Below are 15,997 nucleotides of genomic sequence, written 5' to 3'. Positions count from 1 at the left end.
ATTTTATTGAAGGAAAAGAAATCAAAGCTGGTGTTCCTGGAAGAAAAAAAAAAAAAAAAGATTTTTTTAATGCTGAGATACAGAGGTTTTATGCTGTAAAAACCAGAAAACATGTTGAGAGACAAGACCAAAACAATCACTCTAACGATGAGCAAACACACTAAAGGAGGGGGCAAAAAGACAGAAATACAATTGTTGAACCCATGACACCCATAAACACCATAGGAAATTCTTGGGCAGAAAGAACTTAGAAACTTCCAAATAGAAAAATCTCTCTCCTAACCAACCCCACCAACAGCAAAGCCTGCAAGTCCAGGCGGTCTCACCTCATCGTTGGCCGCAGGTCTGGCACTGGTGACAGTGGCAGCGAGGTCCTCTGGGCAAACAAAGCTGGGCTCGCAAAGCAGCTGCCAAAGAGGCTGCACCCCTGCTTACAGGGGGCTGGAGCTGCTGCCTGCTGCGAGGGCAGGCCAGGCACGCTGGCAGGTCACCAGCGGGACAGGACAGGCAGCCCCGCAGCACGGGCACAGCCCCAGGCCTGGCTACAGGCGGGGCCCGCAGCCCGCGCCGCCACTAAGCGGCTTCGCTCTGTCCTCAGGAGCAAAGGGCCAGGCCGGGCTCTGTCTCTGCCCGCGCTGTGACAGGGCACCCCTGGCTGAGTCACACAGCTCCTCTTCCTCTCCTGGGAAGCCTAAGCTACTCTGCTCTATTCCTAACGGGGACAAAGGGACACACACACCGCCTCGCTCACACTGAGGTGGACAGGGCAACACACGGGGAAGGACAAGGGGCCAGGAGAGGGAGCGAGCTCTGTGCACAGACCAGGGGGCCTGCCTGCCGCTGAACACAAGACCAAGAGCTTCAGGCCTGTCCCGGGCAGGGGGCGGCTGCAGGGAGGCCACAAGGGCCTAAACCCGCTCAGAGGATTCAGGGGAGGCCAAGGCACAGCAGGCTGTGACACGCCCCGAGTACAGGGCTCACATGCTGGCCAGGGGCACAAAGCCATGGACCAGGGGAAAAGGCCCAGCCCTGCTTAAAGGGCGGCCTGGGGGTGCTCCACTTCCCCCCTTGGCTGCAGAGACCGGGGCTCTCACCCTCCTTACAGGGCTGCCCCTCTCTCTGGCCAGCAAAAGCAGCCCAATGGCAAAAGGCCAACGGCTGCAACGCAAAGACCCAGCCCTGGTTACAGGGAGGTCGCCCAGCACAAAACAGGGAACCGTGAAGGTGCCCAGCAGACTCTTAGGAATCTGCGCCCTGGAAATACCAGGGATGCTATGCCCAGAGGGTCCCTCGTGCCACCTCTTCTTGACCACGAAGCTGCTGATCCTCTTGCTCCGTTGTCTTGCCACGCCGTTCCACTCTTGACCTCGAAGCGTCCGATCCTCTTGCCACGCCGTCTCTTCTTTCTCCCTCGACGCCTTCTGCCAAGCAAGGAGGACACAGTTAGGCCTGAGGAGCTCCAAGAACTGAAGGGAAAGGGCACCCAAGAGCCCCAGAGGGAACTCTGCAAACCACCAGTGGGCCACACATCCCCCCCAGCCTGCTCCAAAGCCTCCAAGCACAGCTTGTCCCATGCCAGTGTTGTATGCTTCAGGCCCTTCTTCCCCTGTTCCCTTTGTGGCTCAACCCAGAAGACTGAAAGCTGCCAGGGACGGGGAAAAGGCCCTTCCCCACTCACAGCTGATCTGGGGGAGCTGCATTTGCCTTCTTGTTTTCGGATACCAGGGCTCTCACCCTCCTTACAGGGCTGCCCCTCTCTGGCCAGCCAAAGCAGCCCAATGGCAAAAGGCCAACGGCTGCAACGCAAAGACCCAGCCCTGGTTACAGGGAGGTCGCCCAGCACAAAACAGGGAACCGTGAAGGTGCCCAGCAGACTCTTAGGAATCTGCGTCCTGGAAATACCAGGGATGCTATGCCCAGAGGGTCCCTCGTGCCACCTTCTTGACCACGAAGCTGCTGATCCTCTTGCTCCGTTGTCTTGCCACGCCGTTCCACTCTTGACCACGAAGCGTCCGATCCTCTTGCCACGCCGTCTCTTCTTTCTCCCTCGATGCCTTCTGCCAAGCAAGGAGGACACAGTTAGGCCTGAGAAGCTCCAGCTCCAAGAACTGAAGGGAAAGGGCACCCAAGAGCCCCAGAGGGAACTCTGCAAACCACCACCGAAACACCCCCAGACCCCTCACCAACAGCAAAGCCTGCAAGTCCAGGCGGTCTCACCTCATCGTTGGCCGCAGGTCTGGCACTGGTGACAGTGGCAGCGAGGTCCTCTGGGCAAACAAAGCTGGGCTCGCAAAGCAGCTGCCAAAGAGGCTGCACCCCTGCTTACAGGGGGCTGGAGCTGCTGCCTGCTGCGAGGGCAGGCCAGGCACGCTGGCAGGTCACCAGCAGGACAGGACAGGCAGCCCCGCAGCACGGGCACAGCCCCAGGCCTGGCTACAGGCGGGGCCCGCAGCCCGCGCCGCCACTAAGCGGCTTCGCTCTGTCCTCAGGAGCAAAGGGCCAGGCCGGGCTCTGTCTCTGCCCGCGCTGTGACAGGGCACCCCTGGCTGAGTCACACAGCTCCTCTTCCTCTCCTGGGAAGCCTAAGCTACTCTGCTCTATTCCTAACGGGGACAAAGGGACACACACACCGCCTCGCTCACACTGAGGTGGACAGGGCAACACACGGGGAAGGACAAGGGGCCAGGAGAGGGAGCGAGCTCTGTGCACAGACCAGGGGGCCTGCCTGCCGCTGAACACAAGACCAAGAGCTTCAGGCCTGTCCCGGGCAGGGGGCGGCTGCAGGGAGGCCACAAGGGCCTAAACCCGCTCAGAGGATTCAGGGGAGGCCAAGGCACAGCAGGCTGTGACACGCCCCGAGTACAGGGCTCACATGCTGGCCAGGGGCACAAAGCCATGGACCAGGGGAAAAGGCCCAGCCCTGCTTAAAGGGCGGCCTGGGGGTGCTCCACTTCCCCCCTTGGCTGCAGAGACCGGGGCTCTCACCCTCCTTACAGGGCTGCCCCTCTCTCTGGCCAGCAAAAGCAGCCCAATGGCAAAAGGCCAACGGCTGCAACGCAAAGACCCAGCCCTGGTTACAGGGAGGTCGCCCAGCACAAAACAGGGAACCGTGAAGGTGCCCAGCAGACTCTTAGGAATCTGCGCCCTGGAAATACCAGGGATGCTATGCCCAGAGGGTCCCTCGTGCCACCTCTTCTTGACCACGAAGCTGCTGATCCTCTTGCTCCGTTGTCTTGCCACGCCGTTCCACTCTTGACCTCGAAGCGTCCGATCCTCTTGCCACGCCGTCTCTTCTTTCTCCCTCGACGCCTTCTGCCAAGCAAGGAGGACACAGTTAGGCCTGAGGAGCTCCAAGAACTGAAGGGAAAGGGCACCCAAGAGCCCCAGAGGGAACTCTGCAAACCACCAGTGGGCCACACATCCCCCCCAGCCTGCTCCAAAGCCTCCAAGCACAGCTTGTCCCATGCCAGTGTTGTATGCTTCAGGCCCTTCTTCCCCTGTTCCCTTTGTGGCTCAACCCAGAAGACTGAAAGCTGCCAGGGACGGGGAAAAGGCCCTTCCCCACTCACAGCTGATCTGGGGGAGCTGCATTTGCCTTCTTGTTTTCGGATACCGGGGCTCTCACCCTCCTTACAGGGCTGCCCCTCTCTGGCCAGCCAAAGCAGCCCAATGGCAAAAGGCCAACGGCTGCAACGCAAAGACCCAGCCCTGGTTACAGGGAGGTCGCCCAGCACAAAACAGGGAACCGTGAAGGTGCCCAGCAGACTCTTAGGAATCTGCGTCCTGGAAATACCAGGGATGCTATGCCCAGAGGGTCCCTCGTGCCACCTTCTTGACCACGAAGCTGCTGATCCTCTTGCTCCGTTGTCTTGCCACGCCGTTCCACTCTTGACCACGAAGCGTCCGATCCTCTTGCCACGCCGTCTCTTCTTTCTCCCTCGATGCCTTCTGCCAAGCAAGGAGGACACAGTTAGGCCTGAGAAGCTCCAGCTCCAAGAACTGAAGGGAAAGGGCACCCAAGAGCCCCAGAGGGAACTCTGCAAACCACCACCGAAACACCCCCAGACCCCTCACCAACAGCAAAGCCTGCAAGTCCAGGCGGTCTCACCTCATCGTTGGCCGCAGGTCTGGCACTGGTGACAGTGGCAGCGAGGTCCTCTGGGCAAACAAAGCTGGGCTCGCAAAGCAGCTGCCAAAGAGGCTGCACCCCTGCTTACAGGGGGCTGGAGCTGCTGCCTGCTGCGAGGGCAGGCCAGGCACGCTGGCAGGTCACCAGCAGGACAGGACAGGCAGCCCCGCAGCACGGGCACAGCCCCAGGCCTGGCTACAGGCGGGGCCCGCAGCCCGCGCCGCCACTAAGCGGCTTCGCTCTGTCCTCAGGAGCAAAGGGCCAGGCCGGGCTCTGTCTCTGCCCGCGCTGTGACAGGGCACCCCTGGCTGAGTCACACAGCTCCTCTTCCTCTCCTGGGAAGCCTAAGCTACTCTGCTCTATTCCTAACGGGGACAAAGGGACACACACACCGCCTCGCTCACACTGAGGTGGACAGGGCAACACACGGGGAAGGACAAGGGGCCAGGAGAGGGAGCGAGCTCTGTGCACAGACCAGGGGGCCTGCCTGCCGCTGAACACAAGACCAAGAGCTTCAGGCCTGTCCCGGGCAGGGGGCGGCTGCAGGGAGGCCACAAGGGCCTAAACCCGCTCAGAGGATTCAGGGGAGGCCAAGGCACAGCAGGCTGTGACACGCCCCGAGTACAGGGCTCACATGCTGGCCAGGGGCACAAAGCCATGGACCAGGGGAAAAGGCCCAGCCCTGCTTAAAGGGCGGCCTGGGGGTGCTCCACTTCCCCCCTTGGCTGCAGAGACCGGGGCTCTCACCCTCCTTACAGGGCTGCCCCTCTCTCTGGCCAGCAAAAGCAGCCCAATGGCAAAAGGCCAACGGCTGCAACGCAAAGACCCAGCCCTGGTTACAGGGAGGTCGCCCAGCACAAAACAGGGAACCGTGAAGGTGCCCAGCAGACTCTTAGGAATCTGCGCCCTGGAAATACCAGGGATGCTATGCCCAGAGGGTCCCTCGTGCCACCTCTTCTTGACCACGAAGCTGCTGATCCTCTTGCTCCGTTGTCTTGCCACGCCGTTCCACTCTTGACCTCGAAGCGTCCGATCCTCTTGCCACGCCGTCTCTTCTTTCTCCCTCGACGCCTTCTGCCAAGCAAGGAGGACACAGTTAGGCCTGAGGAGCTCCAAGAACTGAAGGGAAAGGGCACCCAAGAGCCCCAGAGGGAACTCTGCAAACCACCAGTGGGCCACACATCCCCCCCAGCCTGCTCCAAAGCCTCCAAGCACAGCTTGTCCCATGCCAGTGTTGTATGCTTCAGGCCCTTCTTCCCCTGTTCCCTTTGTGGCTCAACCCAGAAGACTGAAAGCTGCCAGGGACGGGGAAAAGGCCCTTCCCCACTCACAGCTGATCTGGGGGAGCTGCATTTGCCTTCTTGTTTTCGGATACCGGGGCTCTCACCCTCCTTACAGGGCTGCCCCTCTCTGGCCAGCCAAAGCAGCCCAATGGCAAAAGGCCAACGGCTGCAACGCAAAGACCCAGCCCTGGTTACAGGGAGGTCGCCCAGCACAAAACAGGGAACCGTGAAGGTGCCCAGCAGACTCTTAGGAATCTGCGTCCTGGAAATACCAGGGATGCTATGCCCAGAGGGTCCCTCGTGCCACCTTCTTGACCACGAAGCTGCTGATCCTCTTGCTCCGTTGTCTTGCCACGCTGTTCCACTCTTGACCACGAAGCGTCCGATCCTCTTGCCACGCCGTCTCTTCTTTCTCCCTCGATGCCTTCTGCCAAGCAAGGAGGACACAGTTAGGCCTGAGAAGCTCCAGCTCCAAGAACTGAAGGGAAAGGGCACCCAAGAGCCCCAGAGGGAACTCTGCAAACCACCAGTGGGCCACACATCCCCCCCAGCCTGCTCCAAAGCCTCCAAGCACAGCTTGTCCCATGCCAGTGTTGTATGCTTCAGGCCCTTCTTCCCCTGTTCCCTTTGTGGCTCAACCCAGAAGACTGAAAGCTGCCAGGGACAGGGAAAAGGCCCTTCCCCACTCACAGCTGATCTGGGGGAGCTGCATTTGCCTTCTTGTTTTCGGATACCGGGGCTCTCACCCTCCTTACAGGGCTGCCCCTCTCTGGCCAGCCAAAGCAGCCCAATGGCAAAAGGCCAACGGCTGCAACGCAAAGACCCAGCCCTGGTTACAGGGAGGTCGCCCAGCACAAAACAGGGAACCGTGAAGGTGCCCAGCAGACTCTTAGGAATCTGCGTCCTGGAAATACCAGGGATGCTATGCCCAGAGGGTCCCTCGTGCCACCTTCTTGACCACGAAGCTGCTGATCCTCTTGCTCCGTTGTCTTGCCACGCTGTTCCACTCTTGACCACGAAGCGTCCGATCCTCTTGCCACGCCGTCTCTTCTTTCTCCCTCGATGCCTTCTGCCAAGCAAGGAGGACACAGTTAGGCCTGAGAAGCTCCAGCTCCAAGAACTGAAGGGAAAGGGCACCCAAGAGCCCCAGAGGGAACTCTGCAAACCACCACCGAAACACCCCCAGACCCCTCACCAACAGCAAAGCCTGCAAGTCCAGGCGGTCTCACCTCATTGTTGGCCGCAGGTCTGGCACTGGTGACAGTGGCAGCGAGGTCCTCTGGGCAAACAAAGCTGGGCTCGCAAAGCAGCTGCCAAAGAGGCTGCACCCCTGCTTACAGGGGGCTGGAGCTGCTGCCTGCTGCGAGGGCAGGCCAGGCACGCTGGCAGGTCACCAGCGGGACAGGACAGGCAGCCCCGCAGCACGGGCACAGCCCCAGGCCTGGCTACAGGCGGGGCCCGCAGCCCGCGCCGCCACTAAGCGGCTTCGCTCTGTCCTCAGGAGCAAAGGGCCAGGCCGGGCTCTGTCTCTGCCCGCGCTGTGACAGGGCACCCCTGGCTGAGTCACACAGCTCCTCTTCCTCTCCTGGGAAGCCTAAGCTACTCTGCTCTATTCCTAACGGGGACAAAGGGACACACACACCGCCTCGCTCACACTGAGGTGGACAGGGCAACACACGGGGAAGGACAAGGGGCCAGGAGAGGGAGCGAGCTCTGTGCACAGACCAGGGGGCCTGCCTGCCGCTGAACACAAGACCAAGAGCTTCAGGCCTGTCCCGGGCAGGGGGCGGCTGCAGGGAGGCCACAAGGGCCTAAACCCGCTCAGAGGATTCAGGGGAGGCCAAGGCACAGCAGGCTGTGACACGCCCCGAGTACAGGGCTCACATGCTGGCCAGGGGCACAAAGCCATGGACCAGGGGAAAAGGCCCAGCCCTGCTTAAAGGGCGGCCTGGGGGTGCTCCACTTCCCCCCTTGGCTGCAGAGACCGGGGCTCTCACCCTCCTTACAGGGCTGCCCCTCTCTCTGGCCAGCAAAAGCAGCCCAATGGCAAAAGGCCAACGGCTGCAACGCAAAGACCCAGCCCTGGTTACAGGGAGGTCGCCCAGCACAAAACAGGGAACCGTGAAGGTGCCCAGCAGACTCTTAGGAATCTGCGCCCTGGAAATACCAGGGATGCTATGCCCAGAGGGTCCCTCGTGCCACCTCTTCTTGACCACGAAGCTGCTGATCCTCTTGCTCCGTTGTCTTGCCACGCCGTTCCACTCTTGACCTCGAAGCGTCCGATCCTCTTGCCACGCCGTCTCTTCTTTCTCCCTCGACGCCTTCTGCCAAGCAAGGAGGACACAGTTAGGCCTGAGAAGAGCTCCAAGAACTGAAGGGAAAGGGCACCCAAGAGCCCCAGAGGGAACTCTGCAAACCACCAGTGGGCCACACATCCCCCCCAGCCTGCTCCAAAGCCTCCAAGCACAGCTTGTCCCATGCCAGTGTTGTATGCTTCAGGCCCTTCTTCCCCTGTTCCCTTTGTGGCTCAACCCAGAAGACTGAAAGCTGCCAGGGACGGGGAAAAGGCCCTTCCCCACTCACAGCTGATCTGGGGGAGCTGCATTTGCCTTCTTGTTTTTGGATACCGGGGCTCTCACCCTCCTTACAGGGCTGCCCCTCTCTGGCCAGCCAAAGCAGCCCAATGGCAAAAGGCCAACGGCTGCAACACAAAGACCCAGCCCTGGTTACAGGGTGACTTCCCAGTGCAAGGTTAGGTGGAGTACCCTGAAGTTGCCCAGCAGACTCTTAGGAACCTTAGCCGTTGGAATTTCAGGGATGCTATGCCCCGAGGGTGTTTCACGTGCAAGCATTTTTCCTTGAGACAGCTCTTCTCATTCTGTCTCTTGCCTCGTCATCCTATGTGATGTCTACTGGTTCTTCCCTGACGGCTTCTGTAAAAGAAGGAGGACCCAGTTAGGTCTGCATGCTGTCTGCTAAGCACTGCTTGGGTAGTACAACTGACTACTGAAACGCTAATTCTCTACATTACATCTTTCCTTTATTAGTCCCTAATTAACAATAATTCTCGTGTTTGGTTTTTTGCACCATAATTGCCTTTTTTTACTCTTTTTCCATTCTATTCATTTTTAGATACCCATACCACCTGCTTCTTTCGCCCGGCCTCTCACAGCCCACAGCAAAACTTGTGGCACCTGCTTCTCCTTCAGGGAAACGCAAGACACCTCATATTTAATTCCCAAAAATTCTCCTGCAGAGTAAGTGTGCTTTTCCTGTGTGAACTTCATTCTGTCCCTCAGAATTCACCTCAGATTATACCTAAAACCATCCCCTCGGCTCTCCCTCACCTTTTCCCCTCAGAAGCTGCTCTGTCCCGGCGGAACTGCCTCAACTTTTCCCTCAGCAACTCCACCGAAACACCCTGCTGCCTTCTGAGGCGGCTGCCCAACACTCCCTCCCTCTGCAACAGCGCCTAATTTGCCCCAGGGCCACTGCAACACCTTTTCTCGAGCCGCCCGGAGCATTTTTCACCTGCGCCGCCCTCACGAATCGCGCCGCTGACGGCTCTGTGGGCTCTGAGGGGAACAGCGGGAGGCGCCCCCTTGCGGCGCGGGAAAAGCCGCGGGCAGCGGCACAGCCCCGCCCCGTCTCGTCTCCCTCAGGGCACCCCCATGGCCCCTCAGTGACCCCCCGGCCCTCAGGGGAACAGAAGAAACAAGGTATTTAATGCCCCAAAATATTCCCTGCACAGTAATTCTGCTTTCCCCTGCGGAAATTTAACTCTGTGCCTCACAATTTACCTCAGATTTCACCCCAAAAGTTCCGTTCACTATAGATTATCAATATACGTTACTAATCAATACAAATTATTATTTTCCCCGAAGATATCCTTTGGGAAATAATTTCTCCCTTCATGCCCATCATTCTGTCCCTCAGAATTCACCTCAGATTATACCTAAAACCATCCCCTCGGCTCTCCCTCACCTTTTCCCCTCAGAAGCTGCTCTGTCCCGGCGGAACTGCCTCAACTTTTCCCTCAGCAACTCCACCGAAACACCCTGCTGCCTTCTGAGGCGGCTGCCCAACACTCCCTCTCTCTGCAACAGCGCCTAATTTGCCCCAGGGCCACTGCAACACCTTTTCTCGAGCCGCCCGGAGCATTTTTCGCCTGCGCCGCCCTCACGAATCGCGCCGCTGACGGCTCTGTGGGCTCTGAGGGCAACGGAGGGAGGCGCCCCCTTGCGGCGCGGGAAAAGCCGCGGGCAGCGGCACAGCCCCGCCCCGTCTCGTCTCCCTCAGGGCACCCCCATGGCCCCTCAGTGACCCCCCGGCCCTCAGGGGAACAGAAGAAACAAGGTATTTAATGCCCCAAAATATTCCCTGCACAGTAATTCTGCTTTCCCCTGCGGAAATTTAACTCTGTGCCTCACAATTTACCTCAGATTTCACCCCAAAAGTTCCGTTCACTATAGATTATCAATATACGTTACTAATCAATACAAATTATTATTTTCCCCGAAGATATCCTTTGGGAAATAATTTCTCCCTTCATGCCCATCATTCTGTCCCTCAGAATTCACCTCAGATTATACCTAAAACCATCCCCTCGGCTCTCCCTCACCTTTTCCCCTCAGAAGCTGCTCTGTCCCGGCGGAACTGCCTCAACTTTTCCCTCAGCAACTCCACCGAAACACCCTGCTGCCTTCTGAGGCGGCTGCCCAGCACTCCCTCTCTCTGCAACAGCGCCTAATTTGCCCCAGGGCCACTGCAACACCTTTTCTCGAGCCGCCCGGAGCATTTTTCGCCTGCGCCGCCCTCACGAATCGCGCCGCTGACGGCTCTGTGGGCTCTGAGGGCAACGGAGGGAGGCGCCCCCTTGCGGCGCGGGAAAAGCCGCGGGCAGCGGCACAGCCCCGCCCCGTCTCGTCTCCCTCAGGGCACCCCCATGGCCCCTCAGTGACCCCCCGGCCCTCAGGGGAACAAAAGAAACAAGGTATTTAATGCCCCAAAATATTCCCTGCACGGTAACTCTTCTTTCCCCTGCGGAAATTTAACTCTGTGCCTCACAATCTATCTCAGATTTCACCCCAAAAGTTCCGTTCACTATAGATTATCAATATACGTTACTAATCAATACAAATTATTATTTTCCCCGAAGATATCCTTTGGGAAATAATTTCTCCCTTCACGCCCATCATTCTGTCCCTCAGAATTCACCTCAGATTATACCTAAAACCAGCCCCTCGGCTCTCCCTCACCTTTTCCCCTCAGAAGCTGCTCTGTCCCGGCGGAACTGCCTCAACTTTTCCCGCAGCAACTCCACCGAAACACCCTGCTGCCTTCAGAGGCGGCTGCCCAACACTCCCTCTCTCTGCAACAGCGCCTAATTTGCCCCAGGGCCACTGCAACACCTTTTCTCGAGCCGCCCGGAGCATTTTTCGCCTGCGCCGCCCTCACGAATCGCGCCGCTGACGGCTCTGTGGGCTCTGAGGGCAACGGAGGGAGGCGCCCCCTTGCGGCGCGGGAAAAGCCGCGGGCAGCGGCACAGCCCCGCCCCGTCTCGTCTCCCTCAGGGCACCCCCATGGCCCCTCAGTGACCCCCCGGCCCTCAGGGGAACAGAAGAAACAAGGTATTTAATGCCCCAAAATATTCCCTGCACAGTAATTCTGCTTTCCCCTGCGGAAATTTAACTCTGTGCCTCACAGTTTATCTCAGATTTCACCCCAAAAGTTCCGTTCTGTTCACTATAGATTATCAATATACGTTACTAATCAATACAAATTATTATTTTCCCCGAAGATATCCTTTGGGAAATAATTTCTCCCTTCACGCCCATCATTCTGTCCCTCAGAATTCACCTCAGATTATACCTAAAGCCAGCCCCTCGGCTCTCCCTCACCTTTCCCCCTCAGAAGCTGCTCTGTCCCGGCGGAACTGCCTCAACTTTTCCCTCAGCAACTCCACCGAAACACTCTGCTGCTTTCTGAGGCGGCTGCCCAGCACTCCCTCTCTCTGCAACAGCGCCTAATTTGCCCCAGGGCCACTGCAATACCTTTTCTCGAGCCGCCCGGAGCAGTTTTCGCCTGCGCCGCCCTCACGAATCGCGCCGCTGACGGTTCTGAGGGCTCTGAGGGCAACGGCGGGAAAAGCCGCGGGCAGCGGCACAGCCCCGTCTCGTCTCCCTCAGGGCACCCCCATGGCCCCTCAGTGATCCCCCGGCACTGCAGCGGCGCTCCAGGCACTGCCTCTGTCTCAGTGTCCCTCCCTGCCGTCAGTCAAACTCGTGGCACCTTCTTCAGTGATGCTCGGGCACCCACTTTCCTCCATGGCACCCCACGGAAACTCAAGGTACCTCCCTCTGCTTCTCTGTTCCTCATTGCCCCTCTGAGTCACACGGGGCATCCACATTCCCCAGCTGTGACCCCTGAAGTCCCTCAGTGACAGGGAGCCCGAGTACCCCTCAGTGACCCCAGGTTCCTGATGTCAGTTTGTCAGAGGTGTTTGGCACTCCAAGAGCAGCCCGAGTTCTAGGTGGGGGTGGCTTTGGTCTCAGAGAAATCCTGCACCGTTCATAATTTTCGGAGGCAGAAGCCCAATCCCAGTTTCGGGCCCCTGGACCCAAATGGCGGCCCTTTTCCATAGGAAACAAAACTCATGGACCCCTCATCAGTTCATGGGATATCTGTTTCTCCCTTCAGTGGCATTATTCTCCTGCATTGCTTAAACTGATACTTCTGAAATATTTGAAGTCCTGAAACAAATTTACAGGATTATTAAAAAAAAAAAAAACAACAAACCCTCACAAAAGATATTCCTATTGAAGTTCATATACTGTCTTAAAACCCTTTGGAACAAGTATGTTTCTCAGGCTTTTGTCACCAGGATTGACTTATTTACTATGTTTATTTACACATGAACATAAACTATATTTATGTAGTTCTTTACTGTCTGAAGAGTGGAAAAATTTTGTGTGAGTCAGTTATGACATGATTTGTCATTTTACTCTTTGCATGGAATAGAATTCTTTTATGCCACGGTTTGTGTTTTTCATGTCGTGAATCTGTTTTGAAGAGATTCAGATTTCAGTTTAAAAATACTGGGCAAGATAATCCAAAAAGTTTTCCTAATTTGAAGGATGTACTGATAGTACCTACTTATTTCTGAGCCTACACATTAGTAAATTTAAAAAAAAAGCCCTGAAAGCATTTGTAACCGAAGGAAAACCAGAAAATTCTGTTAGAGTAAATCAGAAGTAGGGATAAAAGGATGGGCAAAATAAGAAAGGCATGGAATGAATTAGATGAAAACCAGAGGAAAACATTGCTGTTATAATCATGCTACAAACACATGGGGGAAGGCTTTCCTTGCAAACACACACTTAACAAAGTGGGGATTTACTAAGCACCACAAACAACATAACCTACTGTTTACTACAAGAAGAGTAAACAAACACTAGGAACCAACCCACAGGTTCTTTTCATGTAATTCCTCTCTGTGCTGGCAGGCCAGGGCTGCATTTCTGAAAATATATTGGAAGTATATATTTTCTTCACAAGAAGCTCCATTCAGATGAAGCAAAGTGTTGTAAATATGAATTAATCAAGTGTGAAGGGCCAGCAAAGACAGCCCGTGTGTCCTCCTCATGCAAAGCAATAATTTGATAGAGCCAGCCTCTTCCTCTTAATAATACATGGATAGCTTTTGCTTGGGAGAGATGCGAGGGAATCAGAATCCCAGAACGGTTTGAGTTGGAAGGGACATTCCACTGGCCCGGCTTGCTCCATCCAGGGAATTTACAGCGAAAGCAGTGAAGGAGCGGTGAGGAGAAGCAAAGGTCGGGTGTTGATCCTGCCAACAACCACAAGAGAGCAGCATTGCTCTTCGCTGGGCTGGCGCTCACAGGTACAGGAGGCTTGGGCTGACCGCAAATTCCTTGTAGGTGAACACAAATGACACAGTCCACGAGTCCTGAGCTTTCTTGACGGACTACAGGCGGTTGGTAGGGCGGGCTTTAATTTATTTTGTATGTTTTAATGCTTCTTGCTTTTCAGAGCTTAGCCTGGTGTACCCTGGTGGGGTAGAAAGTGAGCTTTATGAGCTGCACAGCTATTTTGTGTACATACTCTCAGGCCTGACTTACTGAAGCGGGGCTTTAGTGGAGATTTCAGTGGGAAGGAACACTCCCAGCTGTATGGAAAGTAGAGGGGAATAAATAAAACCCCTTAAAATCTGCTGATCTCCCAGCAGTTTAGTAGATTGAATGAAAACAACTTCTGAATTCTGGCAGTAATGTGCATGGAGTGTGCAATGGGCTCCTCCAAGTTTTATGGTTGCATCAGAGGGGTAAGGGAGACTAGTGGGGAATGCTGGCAGGGAAAGGGAATAGAATCACTGGGAAGTCATTCTATAACATATAAGTCTTCCTTCTCTGTCCCAGGCTTTTCAGAACCAGCAATGTTGCTGGCACATCCGTGTGTAGTGGTGAAGGAGTGAGTTGCTTAGACTTGGGAGCTCTCCTGGATTGTTTTTCCAGGCCTAACACGTCCATCTTCTGCAGATGTGGATGTCTGACCTTGTCTGGATGGCTGTAGACCTCAGTATTGTACTTCCACAGTGCTTCCTGCCTGGCTGTAGCTCAAGCTACCTTGACCTACAAAATAATTTCCAGCCTCTTGCTAAACACAACAAGAAACTGTCCATTGATCACTTAAATGTTTTCCAGCTCCCATCTAACCAAACTCTGTCTCTTTGGCACCACTTACCACTCAGTAAACCTCAGCCAGCAGAAAAAAATAAATGTTTCCTTGTGTACAAAACAAAAAGAAAAGAATGATTCTCTGCTTCAGAGGCCTGGGAACCTTGTTTATCCTTCAGCCTGGAGTGAGTTTTTATGGGCAGGTTTATAAACCCCTGCACAGCCATCTCTGTAGTGCTGACAGACCTTTCAGTGTAGCTGCTTTAACACCCCTGCTCTGACTGGAGCACTGCTGTGGATCTCAGGGATAGCAGCAGAACAGACAGATGTTTTATTGGCAGGCTCGTGTGTACTGCAGAAATCTTTATCTTGCTAAGGGAGTGGAGCCCTTTTAGTGCCTTGATAGGGAGGGGGCAGGAATTCAACATGAGCAAGGCAAACCCATTGCAGTCCTGCCAAAGCTGCTGTTTTGCCCTGAGTTTTTGAGCCAGAAATTTGGTACAGTGTGTAAGAGAAAAGTGCTGGGATGAGCCTTTTTCTAGAGCTGTCACCAGCAGTGTTCTGTCACCAGTGTCACAGCACTGAGGACCTACAAAGCCCTCAATGTTCTCTGTTACCCCTCTGGCATGTTTTCTTCTGCAGCCTTTGGTTCTTCCTTATCATAAATCCTGTAGGATTTAACTTCTAGCTACTGATCCTTTTGACAGTAATGGACCATTAACTAACTAGACATAAAATTGAAAGTGTAAATCCTTCTGCCTTGGGGAATTGGAAAGCAGGTTTAAGATACAGGCCATGAAGTGCAGGAGTTCATTGTAATCACAAACTGATTAACTCTGCCTGCCCAGCACCCTGGTCTGTGCCAGCTGATGAACACGAGAGCAGGAGCTGAGGCTGGTGCTACAAGACATTTGCAAGTGCCAGGGGAAAGCCTCTAGTCTTGGTGCTTGAGCTTCTTTATCCCATTGCCAGAGCCTTCCCTGTAAGACAGTGAGGGAATCTGGGATGCTGAGGAATTATCTCCAGACACTGATGCTGCTCTGATTGGAAGTTTGGTGTGTTTTCCTATGTTGGGGTAAGGAGAGAAGGGAAGACCAGAGGTGAAGGTGTCTCTGTCCCTGGGGAATGGCATCAGGGAGAAGGATGAGATGATGGAACAGCTCTGCAGGTTGGTGTGTACCAAGTCCAGTTTCCAGTCCTTCCTGAGACCTCCAGTGACATCACAGGGCTCTGCTCTGAGTCTGTGGGAGTGAGTTTGCTTCTCTCTCTCTTCACTAGACCTTGAGATCAGTGCCCACTGATTAAAAAAGTTAATTACCTTCCTCTTGTAGAAATGACTCTGCTTTCAAGGTCTCCCAGGCAATTGAGCATCTTTCTTTCACAAAACTTTTGATTGAATTGCAGTGAGTCACCATTAGAGCCAGGATGGCCAGGTCAGATGGGGATGTCTTCAGGGAGCCAGCTGGGCTCTGCCTGTGGTGAATGGAGTGGTCCCAGGGATAAGTGACTGCATCAGAGAGAAGAGAGGGAATCGGGTTCAAAGACAGGGCTGAGTGGAGTATGCATTTCTGTGACTTCCTGGGCTGTGAAGTGCCTGGTGGCCAGTGGTCCCTGCACACCTGAGCCAGCCCCACCACTTGTGTGTGCTCCAGCATCTCCCTCCTTACCCTGGCTCCCGTGGCCACGCCCCTGAGCTAAGTGCCTGTGCCATTCATCATTCCAGCAGCACAAGAGCAACTGGAAAAATGTCTGGAATTTATCACCAATGGCAGGAGCTTTTGTCTGTAATAAAAAACATTTTCTCCCTCCTCTCTTCTAGAGCTTTTCTCCTTCCCTTCTCTCATTATTATTATTATTAAGAAGCTTAATGCCATATGTCTTGCTGTTTC

General features: G+C 55.2%; 2 long non-coding RNA genes across 3 annotated transcripts; both read right to left on the bottom strand.

Annotated features, from left to right (window-relative positions):
* Positions 1–384: 384 nt before the first annotated feature.
* On the bottom strand, positions 385–5,832 carry LOC106628604 (uncharacterized). Its single transcript, XR_015774517.1, has 6 exons — positions 5,720–5,832; positions 4,109–5,203; positions 3,829–3,948; positions 2,218–3,312; positions 1,938–2,057; positions 385–1,421 (listed from the first exon to the last, which is right to left on the bottom strand). It is a non-coding gene; the product is annotated as an uncharacterized LOC106628604 (long non-coding RNA).
* A 540-nt stretch (positions 5,833–6,372) lies between these two features.
* On the bottom strand, positions 6,373–9,628 carry LOC148182594 (uncharacterized). Of its 2 annotated transcripts, none has more exons than XR_015774528.1 (4): positions 9,550–9,628; positions 8,178–8,345; positions 6,642–7,736; positions 6,373–6,481 (listed from the first exon to the last, which is right to left on the bottom strand). It is a non-coding gene; the product is annotated as an uncharacterized LOC148182594 (long non-coding RNA). The 2 variants fall into 2 exon arrangements; XR_015774527.1 differs by lacking the exon at positions 9,550–9,628 and adding an exon at positions 8,760–8,876.
* Positions 9,629–15,997: the final 6,369 nt, after the last annotated feature.

This window comes from Pseudopodoces humilis, chromosome 25, assembly GCF_049639895.1.
Source record: "Pseudopodoces humilis isolate 2021_Gansu_Grassland_sample_001 chromosome 25, ASM4963989v1, whole genome shotgun sequence".
NCBI classification, from domain to species: Eukaryota; Metazoa; Chordata; class Aves; order Passeriformes; family Paridae; genus Pseudopodoces; species Pseudopodoces humilis.
Note: the sequence above shows the minus strand (reverse complement) of the source record. Positions and strands in the feature narration are given on the sequence as shown.